At 43.8% G+C, this 19,374-nt stretch overlaps 1 long non-coding RNA gene across 1 annotated transcript; it reads left to right on the top strand.

The window, feature by feature from the left end:
- Nucleotides 1-1,443: 1,443 nt before the first annotated feature.
- On the top strand, nucleotides 1,444-13,176 carry LOC112867737 (uncharacterized). The gene is made up of 3 exons (XR_003224213.2): nucleotides 1,444-1,508; nucleotides 5,223-5,322; nucleotides 11,276-13,176. It is a non-coding gene; the product is annotated as an uncharacterized LOC112867737 (long non-coding RNA).
- The last annotated feature ends 6,198 nt before the right edge of the window (nucleotides 13,177-19,374 follow it).

Genomic DNA, 19,374 nt, shown 5'->3' with positions numbered 1-19,374 from the left:
ACTACAAGGGCTTGGATCCCAGGAGATGAGAATAATTGGAAGCCATCTTGGGTTTTAACGGTAGGGACTTTTGCTGTGTGTTTTTAGGACAAACAATTTCATGAAGCCAATTTCTAAGATGCTCAAGGGAAACAAAGAACAAGTTTTTATTTGATTCTGACTCAGAACATCCTAAGATTTAACAGACGATCTATTAGCCCAAATTTATAGGATGATGTACTGTTGTAATTAGCAGCCTTTTAAACTTGGAGCAGTTATACACAAAAAAGGGTTATTTCTTGCTCACACTGAAGCCTAATGTAAATCGGGTGAGGATGTTCTTGCTGCCTGCAGTTACTCAGGGACCCAGATTCCTTCCATCTGGTGACTCCACCATCTCCTATGGCCTTGGAACTCTCTACGGAATTCTCCACATTCGGCCATCTCATAGGAGACAGCATACACAGGAGGGGACAGAGAAGAGACAAGAAAGCGTTAAGCTGCACGAAAGAGTGTTTTTAGAATCAAGGACTGGATATGGCAAACGTCACTTTTGACCCAATTCCACTAACCAAAAATCAATCGTGTGGCTCCACCCAGCTCTAAGAAAGACAGAAACACAGTCCAGGAGGAGAAGAAAATGGAGTTTTGTGAACATATAAAGTGCTTGCCGCATGAAGAGACTAGGAAGCTGAAATATTATACAATTTAGCCGGGGTCAGACAAGGAACACCGTGGGGCTAAAAGTCAGTGTGCTTTTTTAAAAAATTACTTAAGTTTTAAAACATTTTGTTTGAGCACTCAGGATACACCAATAACTAGGATCTCCCCAGTTTTCATAATGGAGTCAGACTGGCTCAGTCACTTGCTCACTTGTCTTCCTGGGTTGGCGTGGAGATACAAGGCAGTCTTTTGGGAGGCCAAAAGAGGGGCTGGGAACTTATTAGGTATCTCAGTGAAGCCTGTCTAAGCATTTTTTTTTTTAACTACTCTGAAAGTTGGGGCGCCTGGGTGGCTCAGTTGGTTAAGCGACTGACTTCAGCTCAGGTCGTGATCTCACAGTGTGTGGGTTCGAGCCCCGCATAGGGCTCTGTGCTGACCACTTGCTGGGAGCCTGGACCCTGCTTCAGATTCTGCATCTCCCCTCCCCCCTCACGCTTTGTCTCACTGTTTCTCAAAAATAAATAAAGGTAAAAAAAAAACCAAAAAACAACCCAGGGTCCACAAAGCTTCAGATGAGTTTGAGTTAGCTGGATGAGAAAGAAAACTAAGGAGAAGGCTGGCGGGTTGGGAAAAGTCAGAATGGTCAACCAACTGGAAATCTCGATAGGATCATTAAATAGGGATCGTGGGCGTATTTGAACAATCAAGCTTGAAGAATAGTATGTGACGGTCAGACACCGAATGGATTAACTATTTTGAAAGCAGAGTAGCTGCATTGATAATGTCGCTGAGGGTGTGACCAAGCAAGCCTGTGGTTGAGTCAGAACAGAAAAGTAGAAAGGCGGAGGAGGTCAAGTAACTGAGGGGTAAGCCCCCATTGTTGTCTTGCTGTTTGGTTGGTGTTCTTACGGGTTTCAGAACTTTTCTTGGTGTTCTCACAGGTTTCTTTGAGTGGTAGATGAGCTTTAGAATAATTTTGTGGAATTCTTAAAGGTCTGTTCGAATTTTTCAAAATGTCATTAATGAGGCTGTAAATGCCAGATAAAAAAGGCACGTCGTCTTTTATTTTCCAGTCATGTGGTGCTGTCACCTGGTCCATTTCTTCCCAGCCAAGTTTCTCGCAATAATAGTGTATACTCATTATTTTATTTACTTTATTACTTTATTACTTTATTTACTTTATTTATCTTTTGCTCTTCAACTCCTTTGGAAAACCTACGCTAAAGACATCGATAGACGGTCTTCGGTCTTTTTCTTCCTTTACATATTTGCAGAGATTGAGTAAAACCAATTAGGGAGCATAGTCGTGACTAAAACAGAGCCTACCTTTGCTTTCATGGTGCTCAAAATATTAGTTTTCTCATACTATAAAAACACACTTCTCCGAAGATCTCATCCATTTCCGTGGCTTTAACCACCACCCATAATCAGAAGTGATCGTCATAATATATTAACAAATGATATCATCCAAGCACCAAGTTAATCAGAACAGAGCACCAGCCATTCAGATAGCTAGTCTGGTTGCACTGTTATGTTCACTGGATATTAGCCCAAACGATAATATATAAATTTTATATGATAACATGATGTCTGGTAGTTAAGAGAACAAACTGGAGCCTCCAGACTGCTCAAATTCTGGGTCTTACTTCCTGCTGTGTGACATGGGGCAAGTTACTTCACCTGTTTGCTTCCATTCCCTCCTCCAAATGGGGATAATAAAGTACTTATATCATAGGGTCACTAGGAGAATCGAATGAGATTTACACGGAAAGCATTTAGAACACCCTGGACTATAATAAGCACTCAATAGACGAAAGGTATTATTATTCATTATTCTACAACTATGCCTCCAATCCTGATTTTTTTCTCCTTGAGCTTCAAAGTTCCAGATTAAGTGTTTCTCCCTCCCCCCAGCCCCCCAATTATACCATGGATGTTTGGGAAACCTACAAGTTTCAGTATAATTAGTAGAGGTAGCTTTGTAAATAAGTAGGGGCAAACAAATTTTATAAATATTTGATTATATGTACTGGGTTGAATGGGGGAAAATAATAAAAACAGCAAATATATACAGGACTCATCATGTACCAGGGACTGTTATAAGTTGTTTCTATATGTGAGCTCATTTACATGTACATAATATATGTAGCAACTGTCCCATCAAGTAAGTACTATTATTTTTCCCATCTTATAAATGAGAAAACAAGCCCAAAAAGTTCAAATGATTTGACCATGGTCACATAGCTGCTACGTTTTAAATGACTCTGCCTCCAGAGTTTAAGTTCCTTGTCATCATGCCAGTATGCTGCCTCACTTAAACAGGAAGCAGTTGTTTGTGACAAAAAGAGCATTTCCTACAGCTTTCTTTACATATCAGATCTATTTCCCTCCGGAGTTTACAATTCAAAAATATCCCCCTGCTAGTTAATATAACCGTATATCCTTTCATTATATCTGAGATCAGTACCCTAACAGTGACTCATTGTTTGACCTTATATATATATATATATATATATATATATATATGTTTATGTATTTATTTTGAGAGGGATAGAGAGTGAGCAGGGGAGGGGCAGAGAAAGAGGGAGACAGAATCCCAAGCAGACTCTGCACCGTCAGCACGGAGCCCAGCGCCGAGCTCGAACGAACTCACAAACCGTGAGATCATGACCTGGGCCAAAGTCGGACGCTTAACCGACTGAGCCACCCAGGCACCCCTTGATCTAACATTTCTAAACGTCGGATCCTTTATCATGAAAGATATACTCTTTAATGTGTAAAGTTAGTTTTCCGAGACAGAACCATTTCCGTGTGCTTAGAAAGCCCTGCTTCATCGCCTAATTATTAAAGAGAAAACGAACGCCATAGAAACCCAAGTCAAAGCTGGAGACAAGGGAACCAACAAACTGGGGGAGTCACTTCCTGAAAAACTACCTTCTCATCCCAGAACACGCAGATGTGTGTACCTGTGTTACACACTCAGATAATAATTTTTGACCTGCCCATAAAAACGTACATAATTTTTACACAATATAATAGGAAGGATGCTATTCATGTTTCTTGTATTAACGATAGTCACTTGGCTTCACCCTATACTTGCTGAGAACCAGCATCTTCTGAAACTGGCAATGCAGTGTTTCCCAAACTTAAATCATCAGAGACTAAGTACAAATGTTCATATAAGAACGCACTAGATATGGGCACCTGGGTGGCTCAGTTGGTTAAGTGTCTGTCTCTTGATTTCCGCCTCAGGTCATGGTCTCGTGATGGGTTGTAAGATCCAGCCCCTTCTCAGGCTCTGTCTGGGCATGAAGCCTGCTTAAGATTCTCTCTCTCCCTTTCCCTCTGCCCCTCCTCTGCTTGCCGGTGGGCTCTCTGTCTCTAAAAAAAAAAAAAAAAAAAGAATACACACTCGTTGTCAAGAGAAGCCTAAATGAGAGCACTCAGAGTACCAGGCACTGCGGCAAAGAAAGAGTTAACAGTGACTTGAATAAATTAAAATTATGGGACAGCTGAGCCATCCTGGGACACAGGATAGAATGGAAGCTTAAGCTTCCATTGCCATATAAGTTATTGCCTATTTATTTTGTAGTATGTACTTATGAAATCTTTGTGTGAGCCAGCGTGAAAACATTTTGTTAGGAATAGTATTGTAACTTTCTTCTTCTTCTTCTTCTTCTTCTTCTTCTTCTTCTTCTTCTTCCTCTTCCTCTTCCTCTTCTTCTTCTTCTTCTTCTTTTTAATTTTTAAAAAGTTTAAGTATGCTCCGTGCCCAACATGGGGCTTGAACCCACGACCCTGAGTTCAAGGGTCGCAAACTCTACCCACTGAGGCATCCAGGCGCCCCTCGTATTATAACTTTCTTAAGAGGAAAAAAAAAAAGTGTGAGAGTTTGTACTCCAAGTAGATGATCACTACAGGTTCTTTCTCATTTTATCACTCCATCATTGGTTTTGTGTTTTTAAGACTCTAAGTCAACGTCACCAATCTTTATGGAGGCCTTTCCAAACTTCTGTAAGCTCACTGGTCTCAATATTCTCTATACCTCTGGGCTTCATTTTGGATTTGGATCTCATCTATGATAAAGGGTACGTGAAGTCCCTGTGGGATCTAAATTAGAAGGAAAAAGAAACCAAATTTCGTGGACCGTGACAGCTTTAAAACCCTAGGGGCAGATTTTATATGATTAACACTCAGAGGTGGTTATTTGTGCTGTACAGACTTCATGGTCCAAAGATTAGAACAGCTTGCTATGCATAAGCCTAGCCAGGCCTTGTGCCTCTGTCTCCGATGGTGTGTGACTTCGGACCAGTTCTGTCCTGAGCTGGCCTCTGCGCAGCTGACCTGTCCAGATCCTGATAATCACACCTTCCCCCTTGCCTCTCAATACTAGCCCCGGGACACTTCACTGTCTCTTTTTGGCTCCCTTAAGCCCTGTTCTCTCCTTGTAAATAGTTAAAGTGTATATCTGTTGCTGGCAGGGTTCTGAACATTTTTATAAAATCAGTGGGAAATACCTTCTTGCTTTTCCCAGGTTTGTAGGCATTGGCAATATTGGGTGAATTGTCTTTGTGAACCAGCAGGTGGATGCATGTATTAGTTTGCTGTGATGGCTTACAGAGCCAGGAATAAAGGAGACACCAGCCCTCAACTTGGATGCCCGGATGGAATGGGATCCAGGTACGCCTCTTGTATACCCAGCTATGGAGTGCAATCAACCAGATCCCTCCTCTCTTTGGGTCACGTGCCTTTCCCACTGTATCAAGTGTTAGAGATGGCCAAGGCCAGTATTTTCTCAAGCATCTACTCTTTTTCGTTTTTATTGAGACTGGGTGCTAGTTTGTGAGCTACAACATTCAGCAAGGGTGTATCTGAATAGAGAAGGGGTTGTTGGAGAAGAGAATCTAAGAGGCTTATTAACTCAATCACCATACTTGCTTTAAAAGAGGGGTGGGCAGTCTTCCAGCTTGGACTGGAAGGAGGGGAGACATACGAAGAAGCAAGCCAGTCGGTTTCTCTAGCTTGGATTTTCTGTTAGTACTTGATACTTTCACTTTATGATACAACTTATCAAATATCTTAGAAAAGCTGGTGGATGGTCTGTAGCTCTTCCTGGGCTTGTGATAGTGCGCAGTAATTTGAGCAAGTTCCTAGGACAAAGCTATAACGGCTGCAGTATGGCATACTCTTGGTGGAGGAGTAAATTATTCCATGGGATTTCTGTGGAGGTAAGGTTGGTGAGTCAATCATATTCCCTGAGAGATAAATGGCAGGGATATTGTCTCAGGTTCTGACTAGTCATTAAGTAGAGGGCTTGCACAGGGTTTTGTAGAATAATGATATAAAATGAGAGCTTATGAGAGATTATATAGCCAGGTGACCAATAGAGGTAGAATAGTCTCGAGTCTTAAAATTATAAGGAAAATTTCCCTTCTGAACATCCAAATCCCTGAAGAGAGAAATGTTTGAACTGTTTTCCTAGCTTTATCCCAAATCACATTTCCATAGACAGTCACATGTTTCCTCCAAATATCCTTATACCAGAAGGTAATAAACTTTTCAGCCTTCAGTAAAGCTTTATATATCATTTTAAGGCATTTTTTCTTAAAAAAATTTTTTTAATGTTCATTTATTTTTGAGAGAGAGAGAGAGAGACAGAGTGTGAGCAGGGGAGGGGCAGAGAGAGAGGGAGACACACAATCTGAAGCAGGTTCCAGGCTCTGAGCTGTCAGCACAGAGCCTGATTCGGGCCTCGAACTCACAAGCTGTGAGATCATGACCTGAGCTGAAGTTGGACGCTTAACCAACTGAGCCACCCAGGTGCCCGGGGTAGTGAATTGTTGAAGAACTAACAGTTTTTGTTTATACAGCCTTCCTGGCCCTGCATTCCCTGTCTCTGGTGGGAAGGGTGCCTTTTACATGGGAGATTTATCTCCTGCTTCGGGGGGACAAGAGGGTCAGAGTGTCCTTGCACCAGGTGTTTCTCAGGTACCTTTTGATTCACAATAATCAATATGCCCAAGTGGCATATTTGGGGGTGGCGTATTCTGCTCTCTCCTTCAACCAGAGAATGTCAAACCTGAGAATGATAAGAGTCTGCTCTCCATGTTTGATAAAACAAGAGACCTTGTCAGGGGCAGAAGAGAATAAATGCCCAGTGCAGTGTATGACCTGGGTGGGAGGTGGGGGCATTTTCAGGATCACCAACTAGATGCACTCTTGGCTTTGGGAAGGAGGCATGTAGGAGAGAGAATCATGAGGGATGGATCAAGGGGATCGCTAGGAACTATTTTAACATCTGTAGGCCTGAGGCAGTCCTCTGTTGGTGCTTTATATTCTTTTATGAGACGATCGGTCAAGTGCAGCCACAAGAGGAGACTGAGAAACTCAGGAAAAATTTATTATATTCACAGGTTCTAGAGATAGGAGGCACAGAATACCACAAAGGGCCTCGTGAAAGAACACTGGAGTGGTCAGGAGGCAGAAGATAGGAGGGAACAGTGGTGCCTGGGTGACTCAGTCGGTTGGGCAGCCAATTACAGCTCAGGTCATGATCTGGCAGTCTGTGAGTTTGAGCCCCGCATCGGGCTCTGTGCTGACAGCTCAGAGCCTGGAGCCTGCTTCCGATTCTGTGTCTCCCTCTCTCTCTGCCCCTTCCCTGCTTGCTCTCTGTCTCTGTCTCAAAAATAATAAACATTAGGGGCGCCTGGGGGGCGCAGTCGGTTAAGCGTCCGACTTCAGCCAGGTCACGATCTCACGGTCTGTGAGTTCGAGCCCCGCATCGGGCTCTGGGCTGATGGCTCGGAGCCTGGAGCCTGTTTCCGATTCTGTGTCTCCCTCTCTCTCTGCCCCTCCCCTGTTCATGCTCTGTCTCTCTCTGTCCCAAAAATAAATAAACGTTGAAAAAAAAAATTAAAAAAAAAATTAAAAAAATTAAAAAAAAAAAAAGAAGATAGCAGGAAACAGAAGGTCTAGGTCTTGTTTTTTTTTTAAGTTTATTTTTACTTATTTTGAGAGAGAGAGAGAGAGCACGTGGGGGAGGGGCAGAGAGCGAAGGAGAGGGAGAATCCCAAGCAGGGTCTTTGCTATGGCTGTAGAGCCCGATGAGGGGACTTGAACTCATGAACTGTGAGATCGTGACCTGAGCCAAAGTTAAGTCAGACGCTTAACCACCTGATCTACCCAGACACCCCTAGGGGAGAGCCTTTATTGGAGTTTCCAGGGAGAAAGGTAAGGCAGGGTAGGGTAAACAGTTGAGGACTATCTAGTTTGAATAATTTTGTTGGGCTCTAACCTATAGAACTGGTCCCTAGTTCCCCCTCCCCCCCCCCCCCCCCCCACCATTCCTGGGATGAAAGAGAGGAATTTTGCCTCCTGGGGTGTAGGGGCCAAATAAAGGAAGTGTGGTTGTGGATTTGTGAGTTTGCATGTCAAGGACATGCTGAGCCCTTGCTATCTCTAAGAACTGGCAAGCCTCAGGAAGGGACAGCCTCTTCCCAGCTAGAAAGTGTTGTTCTGTTTTGTTTCAATGTAAATTTTTAAAAAGTAATTTCTACACTTAACGTGGGGCTCAAACTCATGACCCTGAGATCAAGAGTCACATGCTCTACCAGTTAAGCCAGGCAGACGACCCCGGAAAGGTTTCTTAAGCTATCAAAATATTATAATACACAAAAGAGTTTTAAGATATGCACAACACAGGGGACCCTACTATGTATCAGTTGCTTGTATTTATATGTAACATTACATTTATGTATAAGTTAAGTAATGGCCAATTGGCATGCTATGATTTTGCTGTTTTGTTTTTGGTTTTTGGTTTTGTTTTGTTTTGTTTTGTTTTTAGTAAAAGATGAAAGATTTATTCCATCTCAAGAGAAACCAGGGATGCCTGGGTGGGTGGCTCATCGGTTGAGCATCCGACTTCGGCTCTGGTCATAATCTGAAGGTTCGTGAGTTCCTCTCTCTCCAAAATAAATAATAAAACATTTTTTAAAAATTCAAGAGAAACCAGAGTATGGCATTTGGTTTTTTTTTTTTTTTTGTAAATTTTTTTTTTAAATTTCTTTTAATGTTTATTTATTTTTGAGACAGAGAGAGACAGAGCATGAACGGGCGAGGGTCAGAGAGAGGGGGAGACACAGAATCCGAAACAGGCTCCAAGCTCTGAGCTGTCAGCACAGAGCCCAGCACGGGGCTCGAACTCACAGACCGCAAGATCATGTCCTGAGCCAAAGTCAGGCGCTTAACTGACTGAGCCACCCAGGCGCCCCTGTAATTTTTTTTTAACATTTATTTTTGAGAGACAGATAGAGACAGAGCACAAGTGGGGGAGGGGCAGAGAAAGGGGGGGTACACAGAATCCAAAGCAGGCTCCCGGCTCTGAGCTGTCAGCACAGACCCCGACGTGGGGCCCGAACTTGAGCCGAGACCAGACACTTAACCGACTGGGCCACCCAGGCACCCCAGTATTTGGGGTTTTTTTTTAACATTTATTTTTGAGAGTGAGAAAAAGCCAGCACAAGTGGGGGAGGGGCAGAGAAATGGAGACAAAGGATCCAAAACAGACTCCGTGCTGTGAGCACAGAGCTCAGTGCGGGGCTTGAACTCACAAACCATGAGATCACGACCTGAGTCAAAATCAAGAGTCGGCCGCTTAACCGACTGAGCCCCCAGGCGCCCCGTTTTGTTGGTATTTAATTAAACATTTATTTACTTTGCTTTTCAGGAATTTGGCAATGGATGGCTGGGTATTTTAGAGGTGTTTGCTTTTAGGTCTCAGATAGTTTTTAGACCTTTGAAAAGTTTATAAGGCCTAAGGGTAGCTCAGAATCCAGACCATAGCCTAGTTTGCCAAATCGCCTGATGTACTTAATCTACCTTCACATTTTTTAGGAGTACTTGGTTGCGGTAATCTCAACTTTTTTTTTCATATTTATTTTATTTTTGAGAGAGAGAGAGAGACAGAACACAAGTGGGGGAAGGGGAGAGAGAGGGTGACACAGGATCCGAAGCAGGCTCCAGGCTCTGAGCCGTCAGCACAGAGCCCGACGAGGGGCTCGAACTCACGAACTGCGAGATCATGACCTGAGCCGAAGTTAGACGTTTAACCGACTGAGCCACCCAGGCACTTCAGCAGTCTCAACTTCTGATGGGTATTTTATCACCCCTCCACTCAGTAAGACTAGACAAATTCACCCTTGATTAATGCACTGTGCAATCCCGTGGCCTGCTGTGATACTCGGCATCACCTGATCTGATCTGCTCTAGAAAAGGTAAGGCTACCACCCCGCCCTCTCACAGTACAGCAGATACTTATTATTTGTGGCCTCCCAGGCAAGAGAAGTTGTAGCCTGGTTGCAGGCAATCTGAGTAGAGTTAAGAATCTGCTGATGAGCTTGACCTATATACAGCCCAGTGTAAGATACAATCATTCAATCAATCAGTCAATCAGAACAACTTGCATCAAGGGAGTATCGCGTTTCAGTCACTCTTCTAAGACAATAGTGGACAAAATAATACAAATCCTGGGGCCCCTGGTGGCTCAGTCAGTTAAGCGTCTAACTCTTGATTTCAGCTCAGGTTATGATCTCGGTTCATGATCTCAGGTCATGATCTCACTGTTCGTGGATTTGAGCCCCACATCAGGCTCTGTGCCGACAGTGTGGAACCAGCTTGGGATTCTCTGTCTCCCTCTCTCTTTCTCAAAAATAAATAAACATTTAAAAATTAAAAAAAAATTACAAATCCTATAATTCTCCCTCACACACAAACTTTACGAAAGAACAATTTCTTTTTAAAAAATTTTTTAATCTTTATTTATTCTTCAGAGAGAGAGAGAGAGAGCAGAAGGGCAAAGAGAGGGAGACAGAATCCAAAGCAGACTCCAGGCGGGGCTCGAACTGAGCCACCCAGATGCCCCATGAGAGAACAGTTGCTGATTGTTGCTCTTGATCCCTAATTCTTTACTTTTAGTTCTTCCACCCAAAGGTCCACCATTCCACTGAAGTCCTCGTTCACTTCCATCTTGCTAAATGCGTTCAGTATTTATGATCTTATCTGCCTCTAAACACGCCTTTCTGAAAACTCCCCACTCCTTTGCCTCCATGGATACCCCTCCCTTGGGTTCCCCTTTTTTCCTCCGGATGTCTCTTCTGAGACCCATTCTTAGATTCTTCTTTTCCTTTCTGCACCTTACATGTCTGTGCTTCCCAGTCCTCATTTGCATTTTGTATACTTTCTCCTTGGGGACCTCACACACAGGCATGAATTCATTTAAAAAAGTATAAGGCTAGGGTTACCTAGGTGGCTCGGTTGGTTAAGCAGCTGACTTCAGCTCGGGTCACGATCTCACAGTTTGTGAGTTCGAGCCCCGCATCGGGCTCCCTGCGGTCAGGGCAGAGCCAGATTTAGATCCTCTGTCCGCCCTGCCCCCCCCCCCCTCCCCGCCCCTCCCCTGCTCTCTCTTCTCTCAAAAATGAAAAATAAAAGCTTATAGAAAAAAAGAAAGTAGAAGGCTGATGACTACCAAATCTATTTTTTCCCAACCCACACCTCTTATTTACATGTGTCTCAACATAAACCCATTGTCTTTATTACCCTAATTCTTTTCCGTCTCTATTTTTTCTCTCGGCAGCGACAGGATCACCATCAAGTCATTCTTCAAAGTGGAAACCTAGCAGTTATCCTCAACTACAACCTTTTCCAAGACTAATTGGCTAAGGCAGAAGCTACTCCCTAACATTCGCCAGCTCCCTCCCTTATCCATGACCCCAGTCTTGCCTGAAAGCTCCAACCCTTTTATCCAGGCCTAACGGCAATTGTGTTTTTATTTTATTTTATTTAAAAAAATTTTTTTAATGTTTATTTATTTTTGAGACAGAGACAGACAGAGCATGAACGGGGGAGGGTCAGAGAGAGAGGCAGACACAGAATCTGACGCAGGTTCCAGGCTCTGCACTGTCACCACAGAGCCCGACGCGGGGCTCGCACTCATGAACCGCGAGATCATGACCTGAGCCGACGTCGGAGGCTCAAACAACGGAGCCACCCAGGCGCCCCCAGAATGTTTCTGAATGGCAGATTGGATCAAGTTATTTCTCCCCTGAGGAGAACTTTCCAGAGACCCTCCATAGCCTTTAGGTTTAAAATTAAACTCCCCAGCTTATGGAAAGGATTTTCATAATCAGGCTCCTGCTGATGGAGGAGATGAGCTTTATCTCCAACCACCTTCTTCTTCCACCACATGAGTCACACCTTCTTCTACATTCTGTACTACTTTACTGATTTATTTTTTAAACGTTTATTTATTTATTTTGAAAGAGAGAGAGAGAGCACGCACACATGCGTGCTCACAAAGGGGAAGGACAGAGAAAGGGAGAGAATCCCAAGCAGGCTCCTCACTGTTAGCACAGAGCCGGATGCGGGGCGGGGTTGCTTTCACGAACCATGAGATCATGACCTGAGCTGAAATCAAGAGTTAGACATTCAACCCACTGAGCCCCCCAGGCCGCCCCTCTTGCACTACTTTAAACCTTTCAATCTTTTAAATTGGTTAATAAATGTTTATTTATTTTTGACAGAGAGAGAGACAGAACATGAGCAGGGGAGGGGCAGACAGAGGGAGACACAGAATCCGAAGCAGGCTCCAGGCTCCGAGCAGTCAGCCCAGAACCCAACGCGGGGCTCGAACCCACAGACCGCGAGATCATGACCTGAGCTGAAGTCAGGATGCTCAACTGACCGAGCCACCCAGGCGCCCCTAAACCTTTCAATCTTTAAACATATTATTCTTCTTGCCAAGTGTATCCTCACCACTTTTCACTCCTAACTTACTTTTTTAAAGTTTATTTTATTTACTTATTTTGAGATAGAGTGAGTGAGAACAGGGGAGGGGCAGAGAGAGGAGGAGAGAGAGATCCCAGCAGGTTCTATGCTGTCAGCGCACAGCCTGACATGGGGCTTGAAGCCACGAACTGCGCCAGATCATGACCTGAGCCAAGATCAAGAGTCAGACGCTTAGCCGATTGAGTCACCCAGGCGTCCCCCTAACTTCTTTTAATGTAAGCAAGAGGACTGGGAGGGGGCGTGAAGGGAGTTTCTGGAGTGCCAGTAACATTCTATTTCTTCATCTTGGTGTTTGTCGTACATTCTTGAAAATCCTCAAACTGTCACTTGTGATTCATGCGCTTTCCTCTATGTGCATAATATTTTAATTAAAAAGGTATTTAAAACTTAAAAATATTAAGCTCCTGGGTATTCTGCTCTAGGAAGCCTTCTTTGGCACCTCAAGCTAATTAAAATAACCTCCTCCGTTGATGGGGGTGCGGGGGGAGGGGGGGAAATGGGTGATGGGCACTGAGGAGGGCACTTGTTGGGATGAGCACTGGGTGTTGTTCATAAGTGATAAATCACGGGAATCGACCCCTGAAACCAAGAGGACGCTGTATACACTGTATATTAGGCAACTTGACAATAAATTATATTAAAAAATACAAATAAAAAAGGCAATAACCAAAAATAAAAAATAAAATAACCTCCTCCATACATATGTCTGTGTACTTGTGTCAAATTGTGTGCAATTGTGGGTTATTGGTCTCTCTCTCCTCTAGGGGCTTTTCTTTCTTTCTTTCTTTCTTTCTTTCTTTCTTTCTTTCTTTCTTTCTTTTATGTTTATTTTTGTGAGAGGGAGAGAGGGAGCACGAGCTGGGGAGGGGTAGAGAGGGAGACAGAGGCTCTAAAGCGGGCACTGCATTGAGAGCAGAGAGCCCAACGTGGGGCTCAAAATCACAAACTGTGAGATCATGACCTGAGCCAAAGTCAGTCACTTAACCGACTGTGCCACCCAGGCGCCCCTCCTCTAGGGGCTTTTTAAAGGGAAAGACTATTTCTCATTATCCTTGTAACAGGAGGACCTACCACAGTGTTTGGCAAACTAATAAGTGCTCAGAAGATAGATGATACAGAGACAAATGACTCCTCTCCTTCTGCTTGGAAGAAATGTGGCCAGCCCGATCGATTGTAGTCACCAGAAAATGGAATTTGATTCTAGAGTTTTGAGATAGAATTCTGCTCCCACCAAAATCAACAACTTTTACTAGAAACTGAAGAGTTAAGCTAGGGTTGGGTAGAGGAGAAGCCACGTGCAAATACCAGATTCAAAGCCTAGGACAACAGAGATTAGAATTGAGGGAATTCAGTCGGTTAGGTGTCCAACTTCGGCTCAGGTCATGATCTCACAGTTCGTGGGTTCGAGCCCCGCGTCGAGCTCCGTGCTGACAGCTCGGAACCTGGAGCCTGCTTAGGATTCTATGTCTCCCTCTCTCTCTGCCCGTCCCCCGCTCATGCTCTGTCTCTCTTTTTCTCAGAAATAAATAAAGCATAAAAAAAGAAAAGTTAAGAATTGAGGTAATTCAAGGAGATCAAGTTTAGAGCATAGACAGGACAGAAATAAGCCCAGTTGGGTCCTGGTGATGGCGAGAAATGCGAGCTGTGATTTGGGCTCTGAGTTTAGAGTTTAAGTGTTGTGAGGTGCCTGCACAAGTCAGGCTTATGGGGTCAAGGGATAGAGAGACAGCCGGTTGGGCAAGAACTGGGGCCACTGGGTGAGACGTAGGGGTTCAGATACAACGTATTTCTTTCAAAGACAACTATCATCAAGGAGTGATACTCCAGTCAGTGTAGAAATCTGTGATTTGCTTTTAATTCACTGTCCCCTTTGCAACGTTCATATCTAATCACTCTTCCCTTCTAAGTCTGTAAACTGGTTTATGCTTCTCATTTCTAATTCGCACTGATACCAACTCAGTCGAAATATATGTTGAACGGCCCAAAAGATAGGTAAAGCCATTAAACTGCGTCTCTTTGGGGAATTTGAAAACATCGCCAAGTAGCTAATAAGGGAGCTGAACAGGAATGCCTGCCTGGCCGGCTCATTTGGTGGAGCATGAGACTCTTGATCTCAGGGTTGTGAGTTCGAGCCTAATGTTGGCTGTAGAGAATACTTAAAAATAACATCTTAAAGGGGCGCCTGGGTGGCTTAGTCCGTTGAGCGTCCAATTCTTGATTTCAGCTCAGGTCATGATCTCACAATTTGTGGGATCGAGCCCCTCGTCAGGTTCTGTGCCAATAGCTCAGAGCCTACTTGGGATTCTGTCTCCCTCTCTCTCTGCCCTTCCCCTACCCACGGTCTCTTTTCTCTCTCAAAATAAATAAATAAACATTTTTAAAAATTAAAAATAAAATAAAATCTTAAAGAAAGATAAGGGAGGTGAACAGGGGGGAGCCCTTTGGGGGGAGAAAAGGAGACTCAGAGAGACAGAGGCCATGTGGTCCCTGAAAAAGAGACAGAAAAAGCAGTCACTATAACCATCTCAGTTGCATAAAACCATCTCACTTTTCCAGTTAGTCTACCTGTGGCTAGAAAATAAATCTCCTTTTTATGTGCAAATTGAGCTGGGCTCTGCAACTAAATGAACTACATCAGTACAGGGAGACTTTGGAGTCACAGGTATAGAAGCTGAAATCTACTTTGGTGAAACTGACCATGGGGCTAGACTGTGGTGACTGAGATAAGGTGCAAAGCAATTAGCCCCACGACGGGTATAAGGTCTGCACTCAAAATTGGTAACTGATGTGTCTTTTTGTTTGTTTTTGCTTTTTACATATACATACTGTGACATGTGGGCTTTTATTATAGTTTTTAATGTTTCTATTTTTGAGAGACAGAGTGTGAGCGGGGGAGGTGCAGAGAGGGGAGACACAGAGTTGAAGCAGGCTCCAGGCTCCGAGCTGTCAGCACAGAGCCTGACGCGGGGCTCGAACCCACAAACCGTGAGATCATGACCTGAGCCGAAGTCGGATGCTTCACTGACTGGGCCACGCAGGAGCCCCGTGTGATGTGTGTTTTATGAGTCAACTCGGCTAGGCTCCAGTTACTCCAAGACTAACCTAGGTGTTACTCTGGGATATTTTGTTGATATTCCTACAGGTCCATAATCAGTTGACGGTTAGATTCTAGATAATCTGGGTGGGCCTGACCCAATTAGTTTAAAGGAAATAAGAACAAGGGAGCTTCTACAGAGATGCTTCCACTTGGGGACTGAAGCATCTCGGCTCCTGCCCTAACGTCCCAGCCCGCCCTTTCCGACAGCCAGCACTCAGATTCCAGACTTGCTTTGCTGAGCCTACAGTCATGTAAGCCAACCCGTTAATATATATCTCTGTTTCTCTTTTGCTGGCCCAACTCTACTGGACTCTTTCCTACAGATGGCTCAACCCTCTAAAAAGCATTTCATAAATCATTGGTAGTAGGAGCAAAGCTTTTAGACAAAGAAAGACCCATGCCTTTGCTAGACTTATTTTACTGGAATGTTCTCAATTCCTTAAAGTGGTGGAATATTCTATATGTTAGTAAATAAACACTGGAGAGTATGAAGTAATGAATCCCAATCAGTCCTACGTTTTAAATGGTATTTTCTTTGCTTAAATTTTAATGATTAGGGGCGCCTGGGTGGCGCAGTCGGTTAAGCGTCCGACTTCAGCCAGGTCACGATCTTGCAGTCCGTGAGTTCGAGCCCCGCGTCGGGCTCTGGGCTGATGGCTCAGAGCCTGGAGCCTGTTTCCGATTCTGTGTCTCCCTCTCTCTCTGCCCCTCGCCCGTTCATGCTCTGTTTCTCTCTGTCCCAAAAATAAATAAACGTTGAAAAAAAAAAAATTAAAAAAAAAAAAAATTTTAATGATTAAAAATTTACAGTGACACTTCTTTTGTTGAAATATGTGGAGTAAAAAGTTCCCTCTCCGGTGCCTTCTTCCTCCCAAACAGATTTTCTCTCTGGATATAACCACAGTTGATAGTTCGGATTTTATCTCTTCAGCCCTTTTGCTTAAGTGTATATTTATGAATATGTATCTGTATATGTAAAAACAAAAAGTATGTATACATATACACATACATACCCATTAAAGCATCAATGAGATCAAACTATATGAAACATTTTAAAAGTTTTTTTGGGGGGTGCCTGGGTGGCTCAGTCGGTTGAGCGTCCGACTTCAGCTCAGGTCACAATCTCGCGGTCCGTGAGTTCGAGCCCGGCGTCGGGCTCTGGGCTGATGGCTCAGAGCCTGGAGCCTGCTTCCGATTCTGTGTCTCTCTCTCTTTCTGACCCTCCCCCGTTCATGCTTTGTCTCTCTCTGTCTCAAAAATAAACTTAAAAAAAAAATTTTTTTTTTTAAGTTTTTTTTTTTTTCACTTAGCAATATGTTTTGGATATTTTCCTATGTCAAGGGCTGCTTGGAGTTTATTTGCCACTTGGTGCAAGGTGCGGTTACAGGGTGTCAGGAAGGCTTGTCTGTGGCTTCGGCAGTGAAGAACGGGGTTCCCTCCACTCCCTTTTTCGGTGTTTTGCTGTTTTGATATGAAAGAACCTGAGGGTTTCTGTTTGCTGCTTGCCGGCCTCGTCTACCGGGAGGGCAGCTGGAGGGGATGGCCACTGTCGCTGAGGGGTCCTCTGTCTGCCTATATACATTTGTGTAGCTTTCCAGCATTCTTTTACAATTGCTGCCGACTCCTACTACTGTTCTATAATTAACCGTCTCACTAGTGGCTTGATTACTTACAGTTTCTCCCTACTACAGGGCTGTATACATACATGCCCTTGTCTATGTAACCTTGGGTACAGATAGTAAGAGGGATTTCTTTCTTCAGATTCATTTCCTAGAAACGAAATTGTAAGGTTAAAGGTTACATATATTTAAAATACTATAGGGGTGCCTGGGGGGCTCCATCAGTTAAGCGTCTGACTTCAGCTCAGGTCATGGTCTCACGGTTTGTGAGTTCCAGCCCGGCGTCGGGCTCTGTGCTGACAGCTCAGAGCCTGGAGCCTGCTTTGGACTTTGTCTCCCTCTCTCTCTGCACCTCCCGCACACTCACACTCTGTCTTTCTCTCTCCAAAAAAAAAAAAAAAATTTTTTAAATACTTTTATGAGCCACCTGGGTGGCTCAGTCCATCGTGCATCTGATCTAGATTTCCACTAAGGTCATGATCTCTGAGATTTTTTTTTTTTTTAATTTTTTTTTTCAACGTTTATTTATTTTTGGGACAGAGAGAGACACAGCATGAACGGGGGAGGTGCAGAGAGAGAGGGAGACACAGAATCGGAAACAGGCTCCAGGCTCTGAGCCATCAGCCCAGAGCCTGACGCGGGGCTCGAACTCATGGACCGCGAGATCGTGACCTGGCTGAAGTCGGAGGCTCAACCGACTGCGCCACCCAGGCGCCCCGATCTCTGAGATTGAGCCTCATGGGGCACTGCACTGACAACAGGGACCCTGCTTGGAGTTCTTTCTCTCTCTGCCCCCCTGTATTTGCGTGCCCCCATGTGCTCTCAAAGTAAACAAACTTAAAAAAAAGATACTTTTAACGGAATTTATAAAGGTCACTATTGAACCATTCATCACTTTATTCACAGAGATTTTTGGAAACATGCTGAAGTATTTAACATTTCTCCCAAGGTCCAGGTAAATTTCAACCTCTATCTTTTCTTGGCTTCTTCAGCCCACAATAATCTCTTCCTTCCAGAAATCCAAAGCATCACTGTTAACACTTATTTGTCATTAAGTCGTATTGTGACTGGCAATTTCTCAAGCTGCATTGTAGTTGCATTATTAATTTAACTTCCAAACATTAGATTATAGAATGGGGGCCAAGACTATGGAAAAAATTCACAGTCAAATCGATCAGTGAGGAGATTAGTTAAATCCAAGTAGTGAGGGAAGTTAGCTGCAACATGGTAGGGGGTGTCAAATTCCATCTACCCAAACTGGGTAACTATTATTTAGTTGCTGAGAGTAGCTGAAGATCTCCTGTTAACAAATCAACCCTATAAAAGGGCCCATGGGTCCATTCCTACTGTAACAGAATAAACCCGGAACTATGTCGTTCTCAGATTCCATGGCTGGTCTGGAATCTCAAACGTTGTAATGGAAAATTAACTGTATCATTGTCATTGTCCAGCCCATCTTAGATGTTAAGTTCTATCATCTTAAGTACATTAACTACTTTGCAACCCTATAAAAGTCCAGGCTTGAATCTGTAGATGATAAAATAGGTCAAACCAATTATATTAATAACTTTGTTTGTAGTTTAGGATAATGTGCATACAAAGGTGATTTAAAAAATCTCATATTAGATCTTGGCCTTTTAAGCTGAACGGTTTAAGGGAATTTAGTTAAGCCTGTAAAGAGTGTTGAGACATGGGGTGCCTGGGTGGCGCAGTCGGTTAAGCGTCCGACTTCAGCCAGGTCACCATCTCGCTGTCTGTGAGTTCGAGCCCCGCGTCAGGCTCTGGGCTGATGGCTCAGAGCCTGGAGCCTGTTTCCGATTCTGTGTCTCCCTCTCTCTCTGCCCCTTCCCCCGTTCATGCTCTCTCTCTGTCCCAAAAATAAATAAACGTTGAAAAAAAAAAAAAAAGTATTGAGACGTTTGGGATAGTTGACAAAATTTGTTTTGACATTTTATAGGTTTTGTCTGTTAGATTTGCTTGTAAGTCCGCCTGCCTTGTCAAGCACTTAAAGTGGTTAAAAAGCCATCATATTAAAATACATAATGCTGGGGCGCCTGGTTCAGTCTGTTAAGAGTCTGACTCTTGGTTTCGGCTCAGGTCATGATCTCATGGTTCGTGAATTTGAGCCCGCATCAGGCTCTGCACGCATAGTGCAGAGCCTGCTTGGGATTC

The sequence above is a fragment of the Puma concolor genome, chromosome B4, assembly GCF_028749965.1.
Source record: "Puma concolor isolate L17-30 chromosome B4, mPumCon1.1.hap2, whole genome shotgun sequence".
Classification (NCBI taxonomy): Eukaryota; Metazoa; Chordata; class Mammalia; order Carnivora; family Felidae; genus Puma; species Puma concolor.
This window is presented reverse-complemented; position numbering and strand designations above follow the sequence as displayed.